The sequence below is a fragment of the Sebastes umbrosus genome, chromosome 6 (genome assembly GCF_015220745.1).
Source record: "Sebastes umbrosus isolate fSebUmb1 chromosome 6, fSebUmb1.pri, whole genome shotgun sequence".
In the NCBI taxonomy this organism is placed as follows: Eukaryota; Metazoa; Chordata; class Actinopteri; order Perciformes; family Sebastidae; genus Sebastes; species Sebastes umbrosus.
The window spans coordinates 5,585,687-5,611,990 of record NC_051274.1 but is presented as its reverse complement, the minus strand read 5'-3'; the positions used below and the strand labels follow the sequence as shown (position 1 = coordinate 5,611,990).

Genomic DNA, 26,304 nt, shown 5'->3' with positions numbered 1-26,304 from the left:
GCGCCCTATGTCTACCAGGGGTGCAGTTGATAACTAAAATGATGATGGATGATGATGAAGATGATGAGGTTAGCTGTTAGCAAGTTAATGTTAGCAAGCTACTGTAGTTAGCAAAGACACTTGCAAACACAATACGGCATAGCTTTCTGATTTATCCACATTCCACTATAACACACGTTACATACTGCCAAAATGCTTTAGCTTAAAAGGAGCAGTGTGTAGGACCTGGTGGTATCTAGCGTGAGGTTGCAGATTACAACTCTCCCATGTAACAAGCAAGTACGATTGCTACTGTAGCCGACGTGAAAATGCAAATGGCCCTCTCTAGAGTCAGATGTTGTAAGAGTAGAGTGTGTGTGTATGTGGGAAGTGAGTGGTGAAGCAAGAGAGAGAAAGCTGCCGCGACAGCAGCGAGTAACGTTATTGACTCCGGCCCAAGCAGGAAAAGTTAACAGAGTTTGGTTTGTCCGTTCTGGGGTACTGTAGAAACATGGCGGATCAACATGGCGGACTCCGTGGAGAGGCCCCGCTCCCTATATGGATATACACGGCTCATTCAAAGCCAACGAAAACACAACAACTCTTATTTTCAGGTGATTATACACTAAAGAAAACATACTTATTAATAATATATTCCATTTCTGCAAATAGATCACCCTAATTATTACAAACTGGTCCTTTAACTTACAGAAATATAGTTAGCCTAAAACTGACATTTGGACAAAATGCTTGCTGCCCACGTAACATTAGGCATACTTCATACGGAGTGTCACGATCCCACAGCTTTCCCATTCTTCCTACTCATACCTCACTTTTGTCTTCTTAAAGGCTCAGTTTTTTGGTTCAGCTTATAAAAACTCAACCTTTACCCTAGTGCATCCCACCACACAGCAGCTTTTAGGCATTTTTCTGCTGTTTGCTAGCAGACGGAATATGCAATAGCTACAAAGTCGATGAATTGTTTTCCCCTACGGCGTGAACGAGACTTAATTGTGCTCTGTTTCTATGACCCAATTCTCAACCGGCTTGAATCTTGCCGTGAATGCTGGATTTGTTTTTCTATAGCAAACAAATAGTAACAAACTCCTAGTAATATACAATAGTTCACAAAGCATTATGGCCTTGCCCTTCCCCTCAACACAGAGTTAGTTATTTTCTATGAACATATTCAAACATGCCTAACAGAAGGAATGTCTCCATACTGGAAAGAAAACAGCTGGGGACAGAGGATGTCCTTCAGCCTCCATCACCCCCCTCCCTGTTTTGGATCATTTTTCGTGAATTTGTTGATACTGATTCTTCAAAATTCAAGATATCACTCTGCATGGTGATCCCCACACTAGTCTTTCCCGTCCCTACCTGTCTGTCCCTGCTAAAGTTTTAAGAAACATAGAATGGGACTTAATCTGTATGGCATTATACTTAAAGCAGCAGTAGGCAAGATTGGAGCAAATATGAGTAAAAAAAGTTGTTTTTATAAAACGATCACTATATCCTGACTGTAGTGCATAAGACAGGTAATTTTAAAAAAAAAAAATCATGTGCCTCTGTGTCCTCTGGTGCTCCTAATGACATCTGCAAAGATTTCACAGACCGGAGGAAAACAACCAATCAGAGCCGAGCTGGAGCTTTGCCGTCTCTGAGCAGCTGTCAATCACTCGATCAAACTAGGTAGCGCTGATCAAATATGAATCAATATTCAGTTACTGTAATGCCTATTTCATGCATAAAATCTTTTCAGAAACATTTAGTAGTGTACTGTTTAGCTGTAAAATTAGAAAGTTTGTGACCCGGCAGCCATGTTGAGAGAAGTTGAGGAAATACCAAGCACCGCCCACCAGCCGGAGCAAACATTCTCATTTTACAGCTAAACAGTGCACTACAAGATGTTTCTGAAGACATTTTACGCAAGAAATAGGCATTAGAGTAACAGAATATTTATTCATATTTGATCAGCGCTGCCTAGTTAGACCGTTTGATCGGAGTTTGCGAGTGATTGACAGCTGCCTCAGTTGAATGAACAGCCAATAGGAACGCTCTCTCTGTATTTTCTAAAGCCTGAAAACAGAGCCATGAGGAGGTGCAGAAGTCAGAACACTTGAATTACAATATGCTGAGAGGTTATTATGGAATTGTTTGCCCAATGATGCCACAAATATACTGCCTACTGCCGCTTTAATGTAACTCTTGAAAGAAAGCAAGGATTTCTTTACCATTAATTAGGGCTATCCAATGATTAAAATGTTTAATTGCGATTAATCTAGTATTTAATACCCTTATCAACATGGGAGTGGGCAAATATGCTTGCTCTCAGGACACTTGAATTGAAATATGCTGAAAGGTTATTATAGGATTTTTGCCCAATGATGCCAAAAATGTTCTGCCTACTGCATGTTTGATGATGTAACTTTTTTTTCAGTTTTCCCTGAACCTGCTCCACTGCTTTCACTGCAGATGTTGCAAAGATCATCATTGATATATCTGCAGAATCAAACCCATCTGAAATATACTGGCACTGACTGAGGGGAAGATCTTTTTTGGAAAATCAATTTGTCTATGATGTTACAAAAACACCCAGTGTCCATGAAATCTTCCTTACAGTAACTCATTTCAATAATTAATACAGTAGACCTTGATACACCTACAGTACAGCGTTCATGCTAACAAAAACAATTCAAAACATAACCAATAAAAACAAAGCTAATCAGCGGAGCACATTTATTGAAGGCTGTAGGAACAAAAAAAAAATAATTAACCATAATTATTGACAAAGTTGTTATGTTGCCTTACAGCATTGTAACTGGAACTACACTGTAAGCTTTCGGTGGTTTTGTTGAGATTATGCAATATCCATATCGGTCTTAATTAACTCAACAGCCACCTGAGGTTTAAGCTAATACAGTAAAATCTGTCGGTACACAGTGGGTGCAGCAAAATTCAATTACAGTTTAATTACTATACACAAAAGATAGGAGCCTAACAATCCTCTGCTGCCACTGCTGACTCAGTATTTCCCATGCAAGGGCATGTATGTGCTATTAATTTCTGTTGAACTGCACACAGAGGGACACCATGTGTAGAAGAGAAAGCTACAAAGTTTAGAGACTAATTCAGCGACATTGTTGGTTAACTTTTCTCGTCTATTGTAAAATGAGTTTAATATCTATTCACTCTCTCTCTGTCTCTCTGTCTCTCTCTCTCTCTCTCTCTCTCTCTCTCTCTGCAGCCTGTTCTTCTAAATTAGTATTTCTCAAGTGGGGTCCGAGGCCGTCTTTCAGGTGGTCCGTGAAATTATTTTCTATAAATTATGAAATTGTGCTGTATCATTGAAAAGTGCATATCGACAGATGGAGAAAATGGGTTCTATGGGTACCCACGAGAATCACTTTATGATAATCACATACAGTTTGGGGCAAGTCATAGTCAAGTCAGCACACTGACACACTGACAGCTGTTGTTGCCTGTTTGGCTGCGGTTTACCATGTTATGATTTGAGCATATTGTTTATGCTAAATGCAGTACCTGTGAGGGTTTCTGGACAATATTTGTCATTTTTTGGTGTTGTTAATTGATTTCCAATAATATATATATATAGCAATATAAAGCAGCATGTTTTCCCACTCCCATGTTGATAAGAGTATTAAATACTTAACAAATCTCCCTTTAAGGTACATTTTCAACAGATAAATTAAATGTATGATTAATGTGCGATTAATCGTGATTAACTATGGACAATCATGCGATTCAATATTTTAAGCGATTGACAGCCCTAATGGGAACGTAATTTTGTAGAAGACAGGGTTGCTCTCAGATGTCTCCGGTATCAGCGTGGCCCTGGAGGGGGGGGGGGAGATAATTTGTCAATATTGCAATATTGCTTTATATGACACAGGTTTGCATCATAATGAGTGTGTGAACGCTTGAGGCACGGAATAATTACAGATGGGAAATAAGAGGAAACTGTAAGTGTGCCACTTTTGTTGTTCATCCGCCTTGGTAGAGCACCACCCACAATAATGCTTTAGCTCTTTGAGTGATGGAGCCATCCAGCTGGTTCACTCAGCAACTCAATGTCCCATATAACCAACGGTCTTCATCTTTACCTCAAAATCTGTGTCTGTTTGCAGTGGGCTTCTTGCTAGCTTGTCGGGAAGGAGGCTAAAGAATCCTCCAGAGTCCCCTTGACCTCTGACCTCAAGATATGTGAATGAAAATGGGCTCTATGGGTACCCACAAGTCTCCCCTTTACAGACATGCCCACTTTATGATAATCACATGCAGTTTGGGGCAAAAACTGCAGTTTTTTGCATGCAGCACAAATGTGTTATTTTTGCCTATTCTAAAGATGGTGTATTTGAATATTTCTGCATACTGGGGTCCCTAAACAGTCTTGGAATTACATAAATTGGGTATAATTGTAAAGCTGAGACTCTTGTGGATCCAATGAGCCCTATTGTATTCATGTGTGATGATGTTCATCCCAATAGTAGCCATTTGATTGTAGTGAGACCATTTTTTTTAAACTTGACCTCACTGTATAAAATGACCTGTGGTGACCTCTAGGATAATCACAGCCTCATGAAACTTTACAGCCGCAAACTAGAGACCTACAGTAGAGCATTCAGAGGATGGATGACTTTCCTAACTAGATTGAAAATACGGGGGTTTCTGAGCAGTTTCCAGAACAGAGGTGCTCGCCATCCAAATCGCCGAAAATGTGATTCTTCAAATGTCAAAGTTGTTGATACCAAATCACAGCATGGCTTTTTCAATGGTGTTCCTAAAGGTCTTGGTGTCTTAATGTGGTATTTTGGAGGGATTATTGATAATTTTTATCAATTCTCGAGTGGTAAAAAAATGGTTAGATTTAGCACCAAATGGTATCAACCTAAAAAATTGCTGCAGCAACTTATGAGACATAAAAGAGCATGATCATAATGTTCTAAGCCCTGATATATTTTCACAATTTATTTTAATTATTTTTTTCTGATTTATGACTGGAACAACTTGACACACAGTGCTGAGCTGCATCTCAAATTAATTGCCAGGTCCCCAGCTTTCAGATGATGCACACCCCTTCTATGTGACATATACTGGTGACCTGCTATCTCCCCCTAAAGACCCCCTGTCCCCCCTAAAAAAGACCAAAACAGGTCTATTCTATCTTCTTCAGTAAAAAACTACATTAGTAATAATGGTGCAAAGCAGTTTTCACAGCTCCATCCTTTTCAAAGGATTGTCTGTGGGAATATACAACATTTAAATAAAGGCTACACCTACATGAAACAGTAGGTTTCTTCTATAAAGGCGAAAAACATGAGCTGGAACAAAGACTAGCTGTCATTTTCTCTGAGCGAGAGAAGAACACTATGCGGGTGGATATGTGTTTCTCTCATGTTTCTTTATTGTCTTATAATGCAGTCAAAACTAACATTACCAACACCAACAATATGGCCATAAATCAACTTAAAATGATACTGTTATGCAGTAAATAGCAATGATAGATATTTGTTCCATGCATCATCTCAATGATATGGCGGCAGAATGTGATATATCTGGAGGATGTGTTTAGAGGATGGTGTTGTATGTGGGGGAGTATGGTGTGAAGTCCCCGGTGTGTCAGCAACATATCAGTAGAAACAGCTGAGGAGGCTCCTCTGGGAAACAGTGCAGGGGCACAAAATCATGTTTTTCCAAGGGGGGAAATTCAATTATTATTTTTTTCATTTTACTGTATTTGGCACATTGGTTTATGTATGCAAAGTACAGTGGAAATTCCTTTTAATAATTAAAGTGGCAGTAGGCAGTATATTTTTGGCATCATTGGGCAAAAATTCCATAATAACCTTTCAGCATATTGTAATTCAAGTGTTCTGAGAGAAAACTAGACTTCTGCTCCTCATGGCTCTGTTTTCAGGCTTTAGAAAATCTAGCCCGTGACGGGAGACTTTGACTAATCATAGGTCATTTCATTGAGAGAGCGTTCCTATTGGCTGTGCTCCGTTTGAACATTTGGTTGGAGTTCGCAAGTGACTGACAGCCGGCTCTCAAATACGAAAGCTGGACAGCAGACCTCAGATCAGCTCTTACTGCTTGTTTTCCTCCGGTCTGTGAAATCTTGCAGATGATGTAGGAGCACCGGAGGACACCGGAGGACACAGAGGCACATGATTTTTTTCAGGTTACCTGTTTCATGTACTACTGTCACAATATAGCGACCGTTTTATAAAAATAGCTTTTTTTATTTGCTCCAATCTTGCCTACTTCAGCTTTAAGAATTATAAAAAATCCTTTTGAAAATTACTTGATAAACCTTATTTACAACTAACATTTGACTTTAAGATTTGAATAAAAAAAATTTGAGACAGCCTGCACAATAGTGTCTCCTTATTCAGTGCTGTGTTTTCTGTGATTTCCTTAAGAGAATGTCTTCATTACGCTGATGAATACAATAATCACCGGCGTTGGTTTGTTGGTTTGTTGGTTTGTTGGTTTGTTTGTTTTTCTGTCTGTCTGTCTGTCCGTCTGTTAGCAGGATTATTCCAAAAGTCCGCGATGGATTTGAATGACATTTTTTTGTAGGGGTGGAGTGTAGCGCAATGAACAATCCAATCGATTTTGGTGGCGATCCGGATCATGATCCGGATTCAGGAATTCTTTTAAGAATTTCGATCAGCCTGAGCATTAAGACCACAGGATATAACACATGCACAGTGTAACTGATGACGCATTGATGATGCATGACCCCGCCTTCTTCCTCCTTCTGAGAGCAGAGAGATACGTGTGTGGATGTGGGGCCAGACAGCGAGGTGCGGGAGCTGCTGGCCGTCCGCAGTGAGAAAGAAAAAAACGGTAGATGACAGGATGAGAGACAACGTAGTGTAACGTTATACAGACATAACAAGGCTGCTGAATGAGAGAGGCATCCGCCGATACGTTACACGGAAACACACTGTGTTAATAATGAGCTGACCACCTCACGGTACCGCCAGCTGTGAGCTGTGATCTGTTTTTAAAGTCAGGCACCTTGGGGGAGGTCTGTACTCTCTAGTTTCTAGTTAAAGAATGATATCTCGTACAAATTATGTAAATATTAACCAAACATTTTTTATTTTTTTTTATTTAATTTAACTTTTTTTTTGTACTTTATCCTTTTTGACCGGCATAAAATACCAAAATATGGAGGGACAGTCATTTACATTTGTGCTCTATTTGTATGTTTCTGTACACCTGATGTTACTCCAAATAAATTACGGGACGAAAAATAAAAAACGATAAAAAACTGCCAACACTGACTACTACTATGAGACGGGTAGGAACACAGAATATTCCCCAATGAAACAATCCAGTGAGGGTAAGTTTGAATCGTGCATCTGCCAATATTTACATCAATATTGCATACATTGTTAAACATCGATGTCTTGATAAAGCATTGGTGCATGCTATAAATGTCTTGTTAGTTCACCAGTTGCTACAGCATGTCGTTATTCAGTGGCTTGTTTCCATGGAGAGAGTTGAGCCTGTTGATTTAGAAAAAGGATGAATATTTTGTTCTACTATGTGTAATTAGAATAATATAATAAACAAGGCAACACATTCAGCTTTTAACCTCTTTCAGGGTCCAAGAGAGTCTGATCTCAGCAACAATAGGCCTAATGCCCTATAATGCTTTGATTTTCTTTTGTTTGTTGACTTTATAAGATACTGCAGGTTTAGCTCCAACACCCCTTAAACTATTTATTCTAACAGCTCATAGTGAAGTAAGACAAACAGGATCATCAACGAGGGGAGACTGTAGGCCTAAATATAAAACACGAGAGACAAAATTTACCCTAACTGCTTTTTCAGTTACAGCAACGAAACAGTGGACTGATCTCCCTACAAATATTAGAGTAATGTTAAAAAGGGTCATGTTGTCTCAGCAGGTATCTCTCTGCCCCGGTCAGAGGCAGCTCTTTCCCTCTCCTCTTCCCTCGCCACTCTGCTGCTCTGCAGCCAGTCTGTGAGCGTCACTGGCCGGCTCTTGAGCAAACTATACGCTCACGGGCGATTGTAGAGCTTTTCAACAGGTTCACTTTAATTAAAAAAATTAAAAAATTAAAAAAAAATGGACATTTGTGTAGTGATTTTAAAACAAACCATCCGTCAACGGGGAAATGAAAGTCTCTTGAGAGAGCTCCAGCCAGCTCATAGCGCTTTGTGAGCGTGACTGCCCGGCTGGCTGGTAGTGACCCCGGAAGGCGGCGCTCTTGGAGCGAATGTTCGATTCGCCATCTAATATAAAACTGGCAATATACTAAATCTACACATTTCTCAACTCAAATTTTCAGAAGTCAATTTAGTGATAAACAGCTACGAAAAATGTAAAAACATACCATTTTTGGCTGTTGTTGCTGTAACCATAGCCTGTGTACCGTTCCAGCGCTTTGCATTGTGGGATGCATTAGGCCAGGTAGACTGGTCTGATGCATACTGGACATTTTTTCCAAATCAGTATGACATCCAGGTATTTTTGGCATACTGTAGATTTTGCTTTTGTTTGCATACTGCATACTACATGCTACATTTTGGCCAAATCATACGAACTACTAGTATAGAATGTGTTTTTTTATCAGGCAGCATAGTAAGTACTGCAGATAAAAAGATCATATTGTGGTGATTGCAGGCTAAATAATGATTGTGAGGATTACACGTCTTTGAAATCGTATTTTCATTCCTTCATTTCATCATGCATACTGAGATATCCTTACTTTAAGCTTCACTATATGAAAATCACACCATTTCCTGCATTTGCACTGAACTTGTCTTCCGAGCATAAATTGGTATTGCAGGATTGTGGCATATGCACTAATTCACAGGAGACGGGGTGGAATTAACGAGACGTCTCCAAAATGTCAAGTGAATTAGGGGAAATCTCCAATGCATATTAAGAGTCATTTGTCTCGGGCCGGAGTGAGCGGCCCACATGGTGACACCGGGATCCTGAACATCCTTGGCATGTTGCATTATGGCTCCATCGTCCATCACGAGTCAACCTGACAGCACACAATGTGCCTGGCTGACTTCTGTGACTATTAGCCTCTGATCCCTCCTTACCCTTCCTATTGGGTTTCCCAGCAAGCCATGTGTGATTTTTTTTTTTTTTTTCCCAAATGGTGATCCATCAATGACATTATGAGTACAGGTAACATTTCACCATGCTGGCACCCTCATTGTGCTCATTTCTCTATGGTAAATGGACTTGCATTTATATAGGCCGTTTCAACGGAATTGCATTGCAACAGCTTGGGTCCGTGTTTACTTCCTGTCAGCTGATGTCATTCGCATACACTGCAACAGGAAATAAACCTGGACACATTTGGAAGGTTTACCAAAGAACGTATATTGCCGAGAAGTGAAAGTCAATTGTTCGTTCCATTTGCAACATCAGCGCCCAGCAGCAAATCTATGCTACCGGACGCCAGTAAAACGTTCACCTAAAAAGTGCCATACAAATAGAACAAAACTGTTCCTAATCTATTGTCATATTCTACCGAAATCGCCTGTGTTGAACAATAAAATATTATAAATATAATAAGCGTTGTCAGTCCAAAATGGCGACAGTGGCTGTTGTAAAAAAAAAACACAGACTCTTTGGGTTTACTTTTACAACTGTGAAATTGATTACATGCCAACATTTACCTCATTCACACACACACACACACACATTCATACACTGACGGCAGAGGCTGCCATACAAGGTGTCAAACTGCTTATCAGGATCTAATCTAATGCTCATACGCACACACACACACACACACCGATGGCACAGCCTTAGGGAATAATTTGGGGTTCAGTATCTTGCCCAAGGACACTTCAACACGTGGAATGGAGGAGCATGGGGATCAAACCACCAGTCTTCCAATTAGTGGACGACCCGCTCCATCTCCTGAGCCACAATCACCCCCATTCTCTATGAGAACGCTGCTGTCAGGCAAGCACCATGGCCGCTAGTGTGCTAACCCCTTGTGTGTTGGGATTAGAGCTGTCAATCTTTAGTTCATCGAAATTAATCACACATATTTTATCTGTTCAAAATATGCCTCAAAAAGAGATTTGTCAAATATCTAAAACTCTTATCAACATGGGAGTGGGCATATGCTTGCAATATGCTTGTTTTATGCAAATGTGTATATATACAGAACATATACAGTGTATACAGTATATACACAACAGGCAACAACAGCTGTCAGTGTGTCAGTGTGCTGACTTGACTATGACTTGCCCCAAACTGCATGGGATTATGCAAGGAGCATTATTTAACCTCCTTTGCAAAAAGCTAGTATGACATGGCTGGTACCAATGGATTTCTTAGGCTTTTTAGTTTTATATGATGCCAGTGTCTTCACTCAAGCTTGAAAGCTGAGCCTGCTACCGCCTGAAAATTGCAAGTTGCGTTAATGCGTTAAAGAAATTAGAGGCGTTAAAATGAATTTGCGTTAACGCGTTATTATTGAGTTAACTTTGGCAGCCCTAGTTGGGATATTATCAGATTTATTTTTTTTAATGTTTATTGCTCTTCTCAGTCTTGATTCAACTTCTCAGTCTATTTTAGAGAGCATTAAATTGCTGCTACTGTAGCCAGCTGTACTGTACAGTAAAGTAGATGATCAACCTATTTCTAACATATTGTGAGTGCAGTTTTGGGCTGTAAGGGCAGAATCAGCTCCTTGAACTAATCTTCTGTAGTGTCCTGGTTATGTTTTTTAACGTAAATATGATCATAAACTCTTATCCTGGATTTCAAAAAGCAGTGCTACCTGGATTGTGGCATGCGTTTCTGACCATGTGCGAGGATGAGATTACACTAGGGCTGTGTCCGGATTGAATCTCTATTCACGTTCTCAGACACCATAAAAAAAAATATCGCTGACCACGTAATAGCCTATATCACCTATATTTACATATTCTGACTTAATGCAACAACATTTTTGTGTGTGTGTGTGTGTTTGTGGGGGGGTGGGTGTATCTTGGGCCAAAGGACCAAATGCTGAGTATTAGAAAGTTATAACATCTTAAAGCAGTAAGTTAAACTTTCCTTAACAAGACTTCTTTCTGGAAATGGACCGCAACAGCCTTTTTCATGAAAGATAATTTGACATGTCGCAGTAGGAAAAAGAAATAAAATTAATGATGGCTGAATTTGCTTCAGTTTCAGATTGTGCATGCTGGCTCACTGTCACGGCTAAAATTGGGCATACACTGTATGATTTTAGAAATGTTGGTGTGTAATTCCTACTCCTACTGTACGAGTAGATCGTTTTTGATGTATAGCCATGACTCACGATTTCTGTGCTCACATTGTACGGTCCGATCGTCAGCCACAACCTGTCAGTGCTCACACTGTACGTTTAAATAGAAAATAAAACCATGGCCCGTCGGGCCACTGCGGACCGTTCTGGCTGTTGACAGTTGTCAATAAAGATTTGTTTGAAGGCCGGTAAAGTTTCTTTGCTAGTAGAGGTCTGCTATCCGCTGATTTACAGATGTGTCTTTAACAATGTAAGTCTCCTGGAGAAAAGTATTTTTGGGTCCAATGGCATCACGTGACGTACCACCGTTTGGCCACTACAGAAATTTGCATCAAAGCCCGGCGCACCTCCTGGGTGCTTGTGTACGGGTCACAATGCTAATAAGGCAGAAACGTGCTGCCATCTGTGCCATCCTGTCTGCCGAAACGAGGTGCCGGTGTATATGGACTTGCAGACGGCTAGGAAGATGTGGACAGTATGGCTTGTCCATTAAGCTAGCTACGTTTTACTATACCTGTTGTACATTGTCATCTCGATAGCTACGCTCTGATTACTGTAAAAAAAAAAAAAAAAAAGTTGAAAGGAGGCAGTGACGTTGAGGATCGGTTCGTGGCTCTGCTTCCGCTGTGCGAGAGCCTGTAGTTGGCCGACCAAAATTTCTGATATGTCAGAAATTCATCCGACTGTCTGACGGCTGGTCAAGAGGAGTTATAGTTTCAGTAGGCAGAATGTTTTCGGCATCATTGGGCAAAAATTCCATAATAACCTTTCAGCATATTGTAATTCAAGTGTTCTGAGAGACTTCTGCACCTCCCCATGGCTCTGTTTTCAAGCTTTAAAAATCTGATTGGCCAATCACAGGTCATTTCAGAGAGAGAGTGTTCCTATTGAGCGTTCCTATTGGCTGTGCTCCGGCTGGTGGGCGGTGCTTGGTATTTCCTCAACTGATCTCAACATGGCTGCCGGGTCACATACTTTCTCATTTAAAGCTAAACAGTACACCACAAGATGTTTCTGAAAACATTTGAGGCAAAAAATAGGCATTACAGTAACAGAATATTGATTCATATTTAATCAGCGCTGCCTAGTTTGACCGTTTGATCGGAGTTTGTGAGTGATTGACAGCCGCTCAGAGACGGCAAGGCTCCAGCTCGACTCTGATTGGTGTTTTCCTCCTGTCTGTGAAATCTTGCAGATGCCATTAGGAGCACCGGAGGACACAGAGGCACATGATTTTTTTTCAGATTACCTGTCACATGCACTACTGTCAGGATATAGTGACCGTTTTATAAAAATATATTTTTTTAAATCATATTTGCTCCTTTTCTACCCACTGCAGCTTTGATCCCTCCTCTGTAGTAAATGAGCAAATCAACCATCAGAAATATACTGAATATAGTATTTTGTTGTGTTAGCTTTTAATGCTGTATCTTTAATAAACTTTTAAAATACTTGAAGTGCAGTATGACCTAGTGTACTTATCGTATGGAGGTAATAGTAGGGGGCACTTTAGTGCAATGGTAATATTACATTGTCGTCCCGTCACAAGATCACCTCCTGCTCCACTGAAACATGAAATATTAGAATATTCAGCAGAGCTCTTATTACCAGACATGTAGCTCAAGTAGGTGCCCACCAGCTGGAGCAACAATAAGCATAATGGAGCCCATCTCATTTTCTCGTCCTCCGTAATAATGGAGGAGGAAGAGGCTGTCTGACTCCAGGCACCGAGGCTCCTCAGAGACTGACAAGGAAGTCATTTGTGCTGCTGAGCTTTTTGGGGTGTCAACAGCCGGAGGGCTTGTTGTCTACAGTTTCCATATCCGCTTTATTCAACAGTTGAAGACAGTGTTGGAAGTTCAGCAAAGCACGTATGCAAGCCTCATCGTCATTTGAAACATCTTCGTACTCTTGAAAAGCAGCCAAAAATATGTATGAGCAGAAGGATTTTTTTCCCCCTTTGTATTAAGTGCATAAAATCTGAGAGTCAGCCATCAAAGTGAATAGTCTGAATAGTTTCTGTCTGAATAAAATACTTCCAACATAGAGACCTTGAACACCGATTAGTGAATGTATGGTAAGCCCATTTAGACATGCTCCAATATCTCTTGGCTCTCTAACTCTCATACAGACGTACTTCCACAACAACTAAAGCTACATAGACTCAAGTCATAGAAAATGTGAATGCATGCTATAAAATTAGCCTAATAGGAGGGTGTCTTGCTGCAACCTTGTCTCTTACAAAATTACATTCCCATACAACTATACTGCATTCTCGAGGGAAACGTATTTTCTCCCGGATAACGGTTGCACGAGTATACCCTTTTTAAAGGACCAATATGTAATACATTTACTGTCATAAATCATTAAATGACCATGGTAGGTCATCAGAGATTAAGGAAACAGGCTAAGGATGTTATGGATTCACTCTCTCTTATCAACATGGGAGTGGAGAAAATGCTTGCTTTATGCAAATGCATAATACTGGAAATCAATAAACAACACAAATATTGTCCAGAAACCCTCACAGGTTATGCATTTAGCATTAACAAAAATATGCACATATAGTCAAATCATAACATGGCAAACAAGGCATGCCAGTGTGCTGACTTGACTATGACTTGCCCCAAACTGCATGTGATTATCATAAAGTGGGCATGTCTGTAAAGGGGAGACTCGTGGGTACCCATAGAACCCATTTACATTCACATACCTTGAGGTCAGAGGTCAATGGACCCCTTTGAAATGGCCATGCCAGTTTTTGGAGCATTATTTAACCTCCTTCCCGGCAAGCTAGTATAACATGGTTGATACCAGTGGATTCCTTAGGTTTTATAGTTTCATATGATGCCAGCATCTTCACGCTAGCTTTAAAAGCCCGCTACAACCTCAAAATCGTTAAGTTACGTTAATGCATTAAAGAAATTAGTGGCGTTAAAATGAATTTAACGCGTTATTATCGCCTTAACTTTGACAGCCCTGATGGGAAGGTAATTTTTAGGAGACCAGGCTGGCTGCTGTTGCCCTTTTCTGTCTCTGCCGACTTTTGTTCCAACTTTTTTCCCCTCTTCTTCCTCCCACTCTCTCTTCCTTCCACTATGTGTCCCTCTTTGGGTCACTATCCATCTCAATCTGTCTCCCCAAATCCACCTGCTGTCATTTCTTCAGTATAAGGAGGGTCAGGGGAGTGTTTGCACATGTGTGTGTGTGTGACACTTGTTTTTTTTAACAATGTATAGATGTTCACAGTAGCTGACAACATCGCCCACTGTGGACAACCTGCCATTAGTGTGCGCTAGAAAGCAAACTGCAGTAAAACGTACATATCAAAAACAATTAAAAAAACAAAATGTTTTAGCGCACTCCAATGAGTTGAATACCTTGATATATAACAATGTAGTGTGCAAAGTATGGTTGATATTTTGGAAGATTCTGTAGCAGGAATTTTCAGCAAGCGCGCCGATGACACATACCTGCATTTGGGAGCCAGGCTGAGTCACTGCCACTCATTATAAAAGAATGTTTTCTTTGCAACTATTGCAAATTCATGACGTCTGTTTGTCCTTCACCTCAGTGTTCCTTTGCTTAAAACATTGAAACAAAACAAGTATTACATTTTGGTGCTAGTCCCCAAGAAAATTAAGAGCAAGGGCTTTAAAAAGAAATCACCCGCAATGTCAAAAATTCACAGAAGGAGAAATCTGTTGTAGAGGAAGCAGAGATGAGATATGAAATAGTCCACCAACAGCCTATGCAGTGCAGTCACAAGACATGTTCTTGGTACGTGTTGCAGCTCTTTGTTCCACTGAAGCTGCTATTGCTGTTGCTATTGATTTGTCGATCCACTAGGGCTGTCAAAGTTAACATGATAATTACGAATAACCGCAAATTTGTTTTAACGCCACTAATTTCTTTAATGCATTAACACAACTTGCGGTTTTAGGTTGTAGGGGCTCAGTTTTAAAGCTAGAGTGAAAATACTGGTATCATATGAAACTACAAAATCCCAGGGAATCCATTGATATCAACCATGTCATACTAGCTTGTTGAGAAAGAGGCTAAAATAACGCAAAGTTACGCTAAATTTTGGTGAGGAAAAACTGGCATGGCCATTTTCAAAGGGGTCCCTTGACCTCTGACCTCAAGATATGTGAATGAAAATGGGTTCTATGGGTACCCACGAGTCTCCCCTTTACAGACATGCCCACTTTATGATAATCACATGCTGTTTGGGGCAAGTCATAGTCAAGTCAGCACACTGACACACTGACAGCTGTTGTTGCCTGTTGGGCTGCAGTTTGCCACATTGACACATTTTTAACAGCCCCCTCAGTCCCTCCATCTTGGCGCCTGGCCTGGGTGTCGGACTAAAAATGTATTCTGCAACTTCTCAATACTCATACATCAGTAACATAGGTCTATGCCTTTTTCAATGCATATACACCGCAACCCCGTCCGTGTGCCTCGACATTATAGTCGATTAGACTGTTGTCAGGCTATTAAATCTGCGTTATCAGTCGCTAAAAGCCCCATAGATGTGGGTCAGTAGGGGCCTTCTACACCCACTAGTAGGTTTCACATGGTAAGTCACCGAAAGAAGCTATAAAAGAACACGACAGTGAGCTCTTGGACCGTAGTAATTATGACAGGAGCAGAAGCGGAAGTCAGGGCTTTCACCCAATAATGTGTAGTTGTCTTTGTGTTTGTAGTTATTTAAACCCAAAACACAATGTTTTTCTCCAAACTTAACTAAGTGATTTTTTTGCCTAAACCTAAAGAAGCCTTTTTGTTTGTGTTGAAAAGGTAACTTTTCATTCAGTTTTACAACATGTTAGAACCTGTTGCTTTTAAGTATCACTTTTGCAACATACAGTAGTAGGCGTAGTAGGCCCCTAATGACCCTCATTTATGGTGCTTATAGCGACTGATAAAGCCTATTTATTGGCCTGATAACAGTTTAATCGGGTATAAATTATGGCTCCCCCTTGCTCAGATGCATTCTGCAGTCCATGCACTGATAGCTAGGTCTATAACATTGAGACCGTCTCCCTCCCAAGTCATATTACTGACAATTTTCCCTAAATATGCAAATCACCAAAATCTAATTATCATCCCTACAACTGGGGTTGGTAAAGGGTTGTTTTCTTCTCAATCCAGATTTGTTTCAGAATAGCAGGGGATGATATTTAACGATGGTTTCTGGCCGGACTCACACCAGGACAAGGTTGCAGTCACAGGTAAGGGTTCAGTGCTACAATGTGCCGTCCGACCTTGTCTTAATGCAGAAGTATTTATATCCGTTCCTAATGGCCAACTGGGGAGTCATAGCCTCCTCCTGGCTGCGTTCCACTGCCTCCATCATGCCTTTCCAATAACTCTGGGCCAGATTTACTGAGGCTTCAGATGTGACACATTCTGCCCCAAACACGTGCTGCATTTATCAAGCAGACAAAATGTCTTCACAACTTCAGTCCAGTTTAGAATTGATTTGGTCTGTAATTAAATAGAGTTGCACATGTTTTAAAACATCATTCGCAACCAACTGTTTTTAAGTTACAAGTCATTTCGCAAAAGAGCTTTGAGAGCACCGATTGCAAAAGGTGGTATCATCACATTTTACCAATGCTTGCCGATCGACTACTGCAGCTATATTTGCAAGTCGTATGGGGCTGATCGCAAGTATGGTGTTTTGATTAATAAAACGTGTCAAAATGAGTGAGAAGAAATGTAGCAAATTGCAGCTTGTATGTTGCAGAGTCGTCCCTATTTCCAATGTTACAGTGATGAACAACGGCTGCACTACACTGCACGGTGACTGAGCTGTCCACGGTCTGGTGTCTTGGGTATTCCTGTCCAAAGTCCCTAATATGAAATGTTGCAGACACTGTCTAGTTGAGCAAGGAGGGATTTTTTTGTTTGTTTCATGATGATCTTTTATTTATAAGAATAAATCCCTCTGGAATACCGTTGCTCCAGTCCATTCTGTGTGAAACAATTGACCAAAAAAGATGAATAAATAAAAAAAATGGCAACGTGTCCAGCTTCTGAATATGACCTCAGCACTGTAAATCCCCTGTGTAGTACCAAGCCAAGGTAGGTTAAGAGGATGCTGCTGCTGCTGGTGTTATAGGTTAGTGTTCTCGCTGCACTCGGCTACATTGTGCACAATTGATAATTGGAATGAAAAAAGAAAAAAACTCCCATGCTTTGTTTTCATTATTATGATTATTTTATGCAAATTATGTTTGTTAAAGCTTATATTTTATTTGTTTTAGTAATTCTCATTCTCTATTCCAATGGACCCAATTGTAAAGAAACTTTATTTACATTTTACTCAATTCATGTAGTTACATTTTCTGAAAAATACAATCTAAATAGGTAAATGAAAACACTTATTCTGACGGTTTATCTGGAACAGATGCAGTACATTACCATTAGATTGGCGGCAGTATCTAAGTAAATAAGGACACATTGAATACCATCTCTACACATCATTCTGAAATCAACATCTGACTCTATAAATTATTTTGGCACCACAGCGTGAATAATTATTTTGCTTTGGTGAGGTGTTCCTGCAGATCTTTAAATTGACAGAATAACAGATGAAAATGGAAAAAGAAAATTATTTTTCTTGTAATTGGCATCATGGTTATTATATTGCTGTGGCCTATTTTTCGCCTTTACACAAATTTGTTTTAACGCCGCTAATTTCTTTAATGCATTAACACAATCGATCTTTCAGAGGTTGTAGCGGGCTCAGTTTTACAGCTAGAGTGAAGATACTGGTATCATATAAAACTAGAAAGGAATCCATTGGTACCAACCATGTCATATTAGCTTGTCGAGAAGGAGGTTATATAACGCTCCAAACCTGTGCTAAATTTGGATGAGAAAAAACAGTTGTGGCCATTTTCAAAGGGGTCCCTTGACCTCTGACCTCAAGATATGTGAATGAAAATGGGTTTTATGGGTACCCACCAGTCTCCCCTTTACAGACATGCCCACTTTATCATACGGTTTGGGGCAAGTCATATTCAAGTCAGCACACTGACACACTGACAGCTGTTGTTGCCTGTTGGGCTGCAGTTTGCCATGTTATGATTTGAGCATATTTTTTATACTAACCTGTGAGGGTTTCTGGACAATATTTGTCATTGTTTTGTGTTGTTAATTGATTTCCAATAATGAATATATACATACATTTGCATAAAGCAAGCATATATGCCACCTCACATGTTTATAAGAGTATTAAATACTTGACAAATCTCCCTTTAAGGTGCATTTTGAAAAGATAAAAAAATGTGTGATTAATCATGGACAATCATGCAATTAAATATTTTAATCAATTGACAGCCCTTAAAAAAGATTTTTCCAGATAAAAATGAGCTTTAATATTCTTTTGTAAATGATTATAATAACATTATTACCTGAATCAAACTTCTATTGGTACCCCACCTTTTAAATGCTTCATCTTTCATTTGCCTATTGTTATGCGTCTTTCACTAATGCATACAGATTGCCCAGTTTAAAGAGCACCCCACTTTGTTGGCTTTAATTAAATGTGGAATACTTAAGTGCAGCCTGAGCGGCTAATGCTGCTCCCCTGATGTTTAGGTCACCATCTAATGTCCAGTGGGGGTGGGCTCTTGTCAATACCTCAACATATTCTCAATAGCGTGCTACTTTTTGCTCCCATGAGACACAGAAACATCATGTAGTGACAAATGAGGACATGTCAAGAGCATTCAACAATTTAAACCCATGCTGGCTTTTTTGCCTATAAAAAAGATAAATGTTTAATGCTAATGACAATGAGCTTTTGGCCAATCAGTCTATTTGTAGTCATGCAAAGTTACTTTGCGATGCAGTTCCTTCAGAGTGCTGTTTAACCAAAGCTCTTTGTCTTTATAGACACCTCTTAATTCATTTGATGAGTCTTGGGCACTCATGCCTTCAGGCTCTTATCCAGTGGCGCTTTTAATTTAATGGAAGTTGTTTCAACAAAGTTCAAATTGACAGGCCGACTGTTTCACACTTGTCTTACTCCCATAGGGCAGCTAACCAATCTTAAATTTTGGTTCAAAGGCTTATGACAAAAGTTTCATCTTTGGTGTGCCAAGTAAGAAAATAAATTGATTTTGAAACATGAAGGTTAGCAGAACCTTGTAAGAAATCTCTACAAATAAGTCTACAACTAATGTGCAACACCCTAAAACAATTCAAAATTCTTTAAGGTGCTAAATGCAAGATTGGGAGCACTTCTATTGGCTCCGCATGGCTCTCAACATGGCGACGGCTGAGTTGGTGGCTCGTAGCTATTGGTGCTAACAGTGCTAACAGTGGTTACGATAGCAACAGTGCTGACAGAGCTAACAGTGTTAACCTGGTGGGGGAACCAGAGGGTGGCTGCTACGCTTTCGCAAAGTCGGTCAGCTGTGACCGCCATATGAGAGCAGTGCAGAGCAGTGCAGAGCGGCGGCTGAGCTAGCCAGAGGAGTACGCTCACACGCACCAACATGCACTAAAAGGCACGTGCGGCCAGCCCGGCTATGTCAACACACACAGAGAGAGCGAGCAACTTCATTCTCTGCTCAGGTAGACATTAGTCCAATATAGCAAATAGCGTGCTGATGGATTCAGGTTTGTTTTTATGTTTTTAGTAAGGCTGTCAAAATGAACTCGTTAATAACATGTTAACGCAAATTTGTTTTAACGGCACTAATTTCTTTCACGCAATAATGCAACTTGCAATTTTTAGGTTGTAGAGGGCTCACATGTAAATATACTGCCATTATATGAAACTAGAAAACCAACCATGTCACACTAGCTTGTCCTGAAGGAGCTAAATGACGCTCCAAACAAGGCTACATTTTTGGCCAGGAAAAACAAAGGGGTCCCTTGACCTCTGACCTCAAGATATGTGAATGTAAATGGGTTCTATGGGTACCCACGAGTCTCCCCTGTACAGACATGCCCACTTTATGATAATCACATGCAGTTTGGGGCAAGTCATTGTCAAGTCAGCTGTTACGACCCGGCCTAGGGGAAACCCTGGCGTAACATGAATAATGAGGCTCCCCTCTCCCAAGTTCCCAAAGACAACCAGCAACGAGGAATCTGCAGCCCTTTAAAAGTTGATTTACTCATCTTCAGGGTAGGCTATAGCAAAATAATAAACAAAACACATCTCAACAACCTAAACTTAACTACTTAAAAGAAAGGAAACAAAAGACAAATACTAACCTAACTCCTACTGAAAAACAGGAGAAAAAAGGGTTAAACAAAAGGCTGCCTACCCCTACCAAACCTGGGCTGTATTATTTGTTTGCAAATGTCATTACAATTCGCTGTTTTTTCTAGCTGGCCGTCTTGGTGGCAGTTGAGAAAGGAGAGCCCCCCTGGGACTGAGGGAACCCGGCCTTTTGAATCTGTGTCTTGAGGCTGGAACCAATCAGCTCTCTGGATCAATGTACACACCTACACCCAATCAGCCACCTAGCCAAGCTTACCTGCAGCTCATCACACACACACACACACACACACACACACACACACACACACACACAAATCACAGAAAGAGAGACGGAGAGAACAAAAGGATCCAGCACAGAGCACATTACAGCACATACACAGAATACAGAAATAAATGTTCATACGACCTCGGGGTCATAACACATCACACTGACACACTGACAGCTGTTGTTGCCTGTTGGGCTGCAGTTTACCATGTTATGATTTGAGCATATTTTTATGCTAAATGCAGTACCTGTGAGGGTTTCTGGACAATATTTGTCATTGTTTTGTGTTGTAAATTGATTTCCAATTATATATTTATATTAGTTTAGTATTACATCTAATATTTATAAATATTTTAATTGATTGACGCCCTAATAAATAGGTGTTATAGATAAGGGCATAGACTGATACATTAAGATTAGGTTGAGCAAAACACTTCTTCGTAGTTTATTTTAAAATTTGATGCTCTACATTTTGTTCAAGAGCTCATCCATCAGAAGAAGGGAAGTGTTGCATGTTTTATGAGTGTGGTGTGGTCTAAGCATTTTACATAAGCCACGAGCATGAGAGGCTTCATGAATGAGCGTGAAAGAAATACTAACTTTAAATCTGAGACAAAACACACCGTGTGTCTGCCAGATGGTTTCAGTGAAATTCCGTGCAAAAGCAACAATTTCAAAAGCAAAACAGATTACCACTTTAAGAAAGCAGGCCTGATCATATGCTTCTTTTTTGTCTTTGTGTTCTCAGTGAGTTTGTGTCATGGCTGATAGAGAGCGGAGAGATCAGTAAGCCTGACGAAGGGGTCAACCTGGGACAAGCCTTGCTGGAAAATGGCATCATTCACCATGGTGAGACAAAACAAAATACTTTATTTCTCTCTTTGTTTTTCTCTGTTTGTTAAACCCCATCATAAACATCATGTTCCATCCCTTTATACTTTTTACTCACATCTTTACTCATGCTCATTGCAGCTCCCCTTGTCACGTCTTTTTTTATTCTGTTTTTAACTTTGTTTAGTCATCTCGTCCATGGCTCTTTTTCTCTGATTCACATTCTCCCTCTGTAATTGTTTGACTCATTTATGGCATGAATTTGTCCCCCCCACTTCATATTGGAGCATACAATTTTAGGGCAGAAACCACCATGATAATACTTCTGGAAATGTGTCTCACATTATTTCCCCTTCCCTAATATTTGTCTCGTCTTGGTCCACCAACCTGAATTATGCATTGAATTGTTAATTGATTTCCAATAATAAATATATACATACGTTTGCATAAAGCAAGCATATTTGTCCACTCCCATGATGATAAGAGTATTAAATACTTGAAAAATCTCCCTTTAAGGTATATTTTGAACAGATAAAAAATGTGCTATTAATTTGCGATCAATCACGATTAACTATGGACAATCATGTGATTAATCGCAAATAAATATTTCAATCGATTGACAGCCCTAGTTTTTAGCTGAGCTGGACCAGAGAATATTTTGTTAAAACAGATCGGTGATGCCGTTTTGCCCTCATTGTCCTCTCCTCTGAAGTTTGCTGGAAGTGATCTAATGTTGTAGCCTCAGTGCGTTTTATGTGAACACTTCGCCGGACTCCGTTTACAAAATAGCCCTTTAAATGCCACGTTGCTTGTCAGCAACAGGTCACATGTTACCTTAGGAGGCCATTTGGCCTTGTATGCTCTGATTAATCTGGCATGCAGTTTAACACACCAGACATAATTTTGTTTTAATGAAAACTCAATTCCTGACGTACGTGCTTATGTGCATGTAGAGCGGAAAAGTGAGATCAGACAAGAGGTCACTGGAGACGCATAGGTGTGAACTGATGTATGTAGAGCTGTCCACTTATGATCGGATCACCCAGGAAGCATGTTAATTCCAGGTCTGAACAGGGCCTGAGGCACAGGGGCACCACTGAGACTCGGGGTCTTCTGTCAGCTTGGTCATGCGCTGCAACCAACTCAAATAGACGTGTTCACAGATGGGACGGAGGGTTCATGTCCTTATCTCTGCGTTAGCAACTCATAACCTCGTAAACTAGTGGAATTTATGATTCTCCGTCGAGGTGTTCCCATCAAACTGAACAAAGATGCCCCCAGTTAAAGCGGAGATTTTCACTTGTTGATTCCCGCGTTGCGCCACTGCAACAACAGATGTACCTGTCATACATTATCAGCATCCATTATGCCTGAAGTGATCATGTTTGCATATTTTCTTTCACTCCGTCATAGAAATTGACAGCTGAATCAAGGACAAAGTTGGCACTGGGGATATATTTACTATATCAGTAAATATAAAATGTGTGCATCCATACTGAAAAGGACAAGATTGCTCAGCCTTTCTTCACACGTGATCCATGATGTCTTTACTACCAACAATCTCTACCGGCGTCCGAAGCAGTCAAGGAGAAAAACACGAGCAGCCCAAGCTGAGCAGTCACAGTTCGCGTGGTCTCCTCATTGTATCTCAATAGTTACAGCTCCTCTGGTACCTCTTGTAGAGCAGCTGAACATGTCACACCCTAATGCAGAAGCATGCATCTGTAAATGTGGCATGGGAGGCAATGCCTGACACAGCCCAATGTTCATTCATTGTTTGGCTTACTAGCTAAATTTATAACAAAATTACACTGTTTGAGTAAAATAAAACTAGAATCATCACCTCACATTTGTATGCCTCCGCCAACCAGTCAAATTGCAGTTTGCATCCACGTCTGTCCGAAATGTCATCACTTCATCATTTTATCGTATAAGACATTTGTGTGAAATTGGCCTAAATAGCATATAAATTCTTGAGTTGTGGCCAAAAACTTGTTTTGTGAGGTCACAGTAATCATGTGTAATCCTCGAGTCCAAGATGACGCTTGTGCCAAATTCGAAAAAATTCGCTCAAGGCATTCCTAAAATATCACGAGAATAGGATGGACGCTGAATTTTGACCTCCAAAAGCTCCATCAGTTCATCCTTGAATCCAAGTGGACGTTTGTGCCGAATTTGAAAAATTTGCCTCGCAGACACGTAAATATTACACGCCTGTATCAACGTGGTGTTCCAGCAGAGGGCAACAAAGCCAATGACTTGGTTTAGGCAGAAAACTACTTTGTGAAGTTAAGGGAAAACGTCCTGGTCACTGACTTAGGATCAGGCAAGAAAACCACTTAGTTAGGTTAAAGGAAAACGTCATGGTTGGGCTTATATTCAGTACGTAAATCATGTGCGGAAACAATTTAACGTCAGTACGGGAAACACGTGACAAACATCACATGACAAACGTCACTACAAAATATGTGACAAACGTCACTAACATAACTTGTAAAAGACTGGTCTTGAACACAGGTCTCCTGCTTGAAAGTCCTGTATTTGTTGGACCCACCTGCCCACTTTAAGTGGTCTTTCTCACTTTATAAACTACATAACTAGCTCTGAAGTTAGTTAGTTCTGTCACTACACAACACTGCACTTTCATGCAGGCATGTAATATTCACATCTCGGCAACACAAAATGCGACACTGACATACTTTTTTTCCGTTGGACAGGCGGGTCTCTTACACACATTGTCATTAGGCTGGGCTGAAACATAATGCCTACATACACATTTTCTGGGGGTTGCATTCTGGGTAATGTAGGAAATCACTGAGAGTAGCCCTCAAAAGGCAGGTGAGGTAAAGTGTGGTATCTAAAAATAAAAATGAGAAAATATTTTGAACATTACAGACTGGTTTCAGAAAGCGGTGCAATCGTGCTCATATTCACCACCGAGACACGTCTCATTTTAACCTTTAACTAGCCAACACCTATGGAATGCAATAAACCATCAACATATTTTTAGTTGTTTCTTCCCATTTTTTTTGGCCACATCAGTCATTTTTTGGAGGGCACGAGATCCAATTCCTCTTTTTGAACGCCAGCTGTGATAATAATTGCAAGGTGAGTACCGCTCTGTCAGTGGAGATGGAGAAGATGAATGAGATATTAAAGATGGATGAGCGATAATTGTGTTGCAGAGCTTGACAAGACGTCCTGGGGTTCCCCATCGTGTATAGTCCCACACCTCCCACTGCGGTTTGAGGCACACTTGACAGTACTGCCATCAATTGCCTGTTGTATAGTTCATGGAGTTGTATTATGTATTTTTGTTTTAGATTATATTTAACTGATATGAGATGTGTCTGTTATTTGAACCATATACAATTTAGCTTTATATGTTTTCTAATTTAAAATGGCTGAGAGGTTATCTTCTAAGCACGATTTGTGCTTTCACTGAATCTTCAGTCAAACCTGTCCGTTGCATTTGCTTTGCACATCATTGATTTGGCTCCTTATGAGCCGACAGTCCACCTGGGAATATCCCAACTGGCTGGTGAGAAGACGTTTCAGCGACACAGCAATTTCTTAGGAGTCCATTGAGCACATTAGTGCTTTTTAAGTATAAAGCCTTCCAGGAAGACGAATTGCCATAAATATACAGTAGTGCATCGCACCCCACCTTAAACCTCAAGATTTTTATATTGCACTGTAACTCACAGCTCTCCTAAATAACTATAATGCATCAGAGGTCAGAACATCTCGCTTGTTTTCTCCGAGAGTGTCGTAAATCATTTCCGATCCAAAAGTGATGACTAACGTCTAGACATTGCAAAGAGGCTAAAAAGAAATTTGCTGATTTAAATATTTCCAACCATTCCAGGCATCATTCATGACATGAGATCCATCCTCGGTGCTTAAGGCTGCTTTTTAAAGCTACCCAATTCTAACCAGGCGTATTTTGTCCCCACTTTCCTTTTTGATTGGGAGCCAAAACTTTAAAAACAGCGACACTGGAATCAGTCCAGCCCTTGAGAAGATGAGGGAGGCTGGTGTTGACTATTCCTTTTCAGATCATGCAAAAAAAAAAATGGTGATGGTCAGCAGGAAATAAATTCACATTTAATCCACGTAATTGTGAACCGCGAAGTATAGAGAGCCACATAGGGAGGACGTCATGGGGGATCAAAAAACACAGGACTGTGGCCCAGGAGACCGCTATTCGTGTCCCGTTTGAAACCACAAGTCAAAGTTGGTTTATTTGTCACGTAACTTCTGTACTTAAGTTACAGCACTTACAGAGTTATTTTTACCCAAACAACGATCTTTTCCTAAAACTAACTAAGAAGTTTTTGTCATGTAACTTCCGTACTTCAGTTACACCACTCCCGGTGTTATTTTAACCCACACCACAAACCTAATTAAGTAGTTTTATTGCCTAAGCCTAACCAAGTCGAGAACTGCCATGAGACTGTGTTTACCAGGGGTCAGCAACCTTTACTATCAAAAGAGCCACTTTAGGCCAAAAAAAATGTTAAACTAATCTGTCTGTCGCAAAACATTTGAGCATTGTGATGAAGGTAACCCAGCCTGTTAAGTCTAATGCATTGAGAGCCTAAGTGCAAATGAGAGGCAGGACATTGAAGAAACATCTCAGGACATTTGGCTGGAAGCTGCTG

General features: G+C 40.3%; 1 long non-coding RNA gene across 1 annotated transcript; it reads right to left on the bottom strand.

Annotated features, from left to right (window-relative positions):
* Positions 1-462: 462 nt before the first annotated feature.
* On the bottom strand, positions 463-25,346 carry LOC119490097. The gene is made up of 4 exons (XR_005207329.1): positions 25,336-25,346; positions 8,974-8,982; positions 4,999-5,006; positions 463-683 (listed from the first exon to the last, which is right to left on the bottom strand). It is a non-coding gene; the product is annotated as an uncharacterized LOC119490097 (long non-coding RNA).
* Between the last annotated feature and the right edge of the window lie 958 nt (positions 25,347-26,304).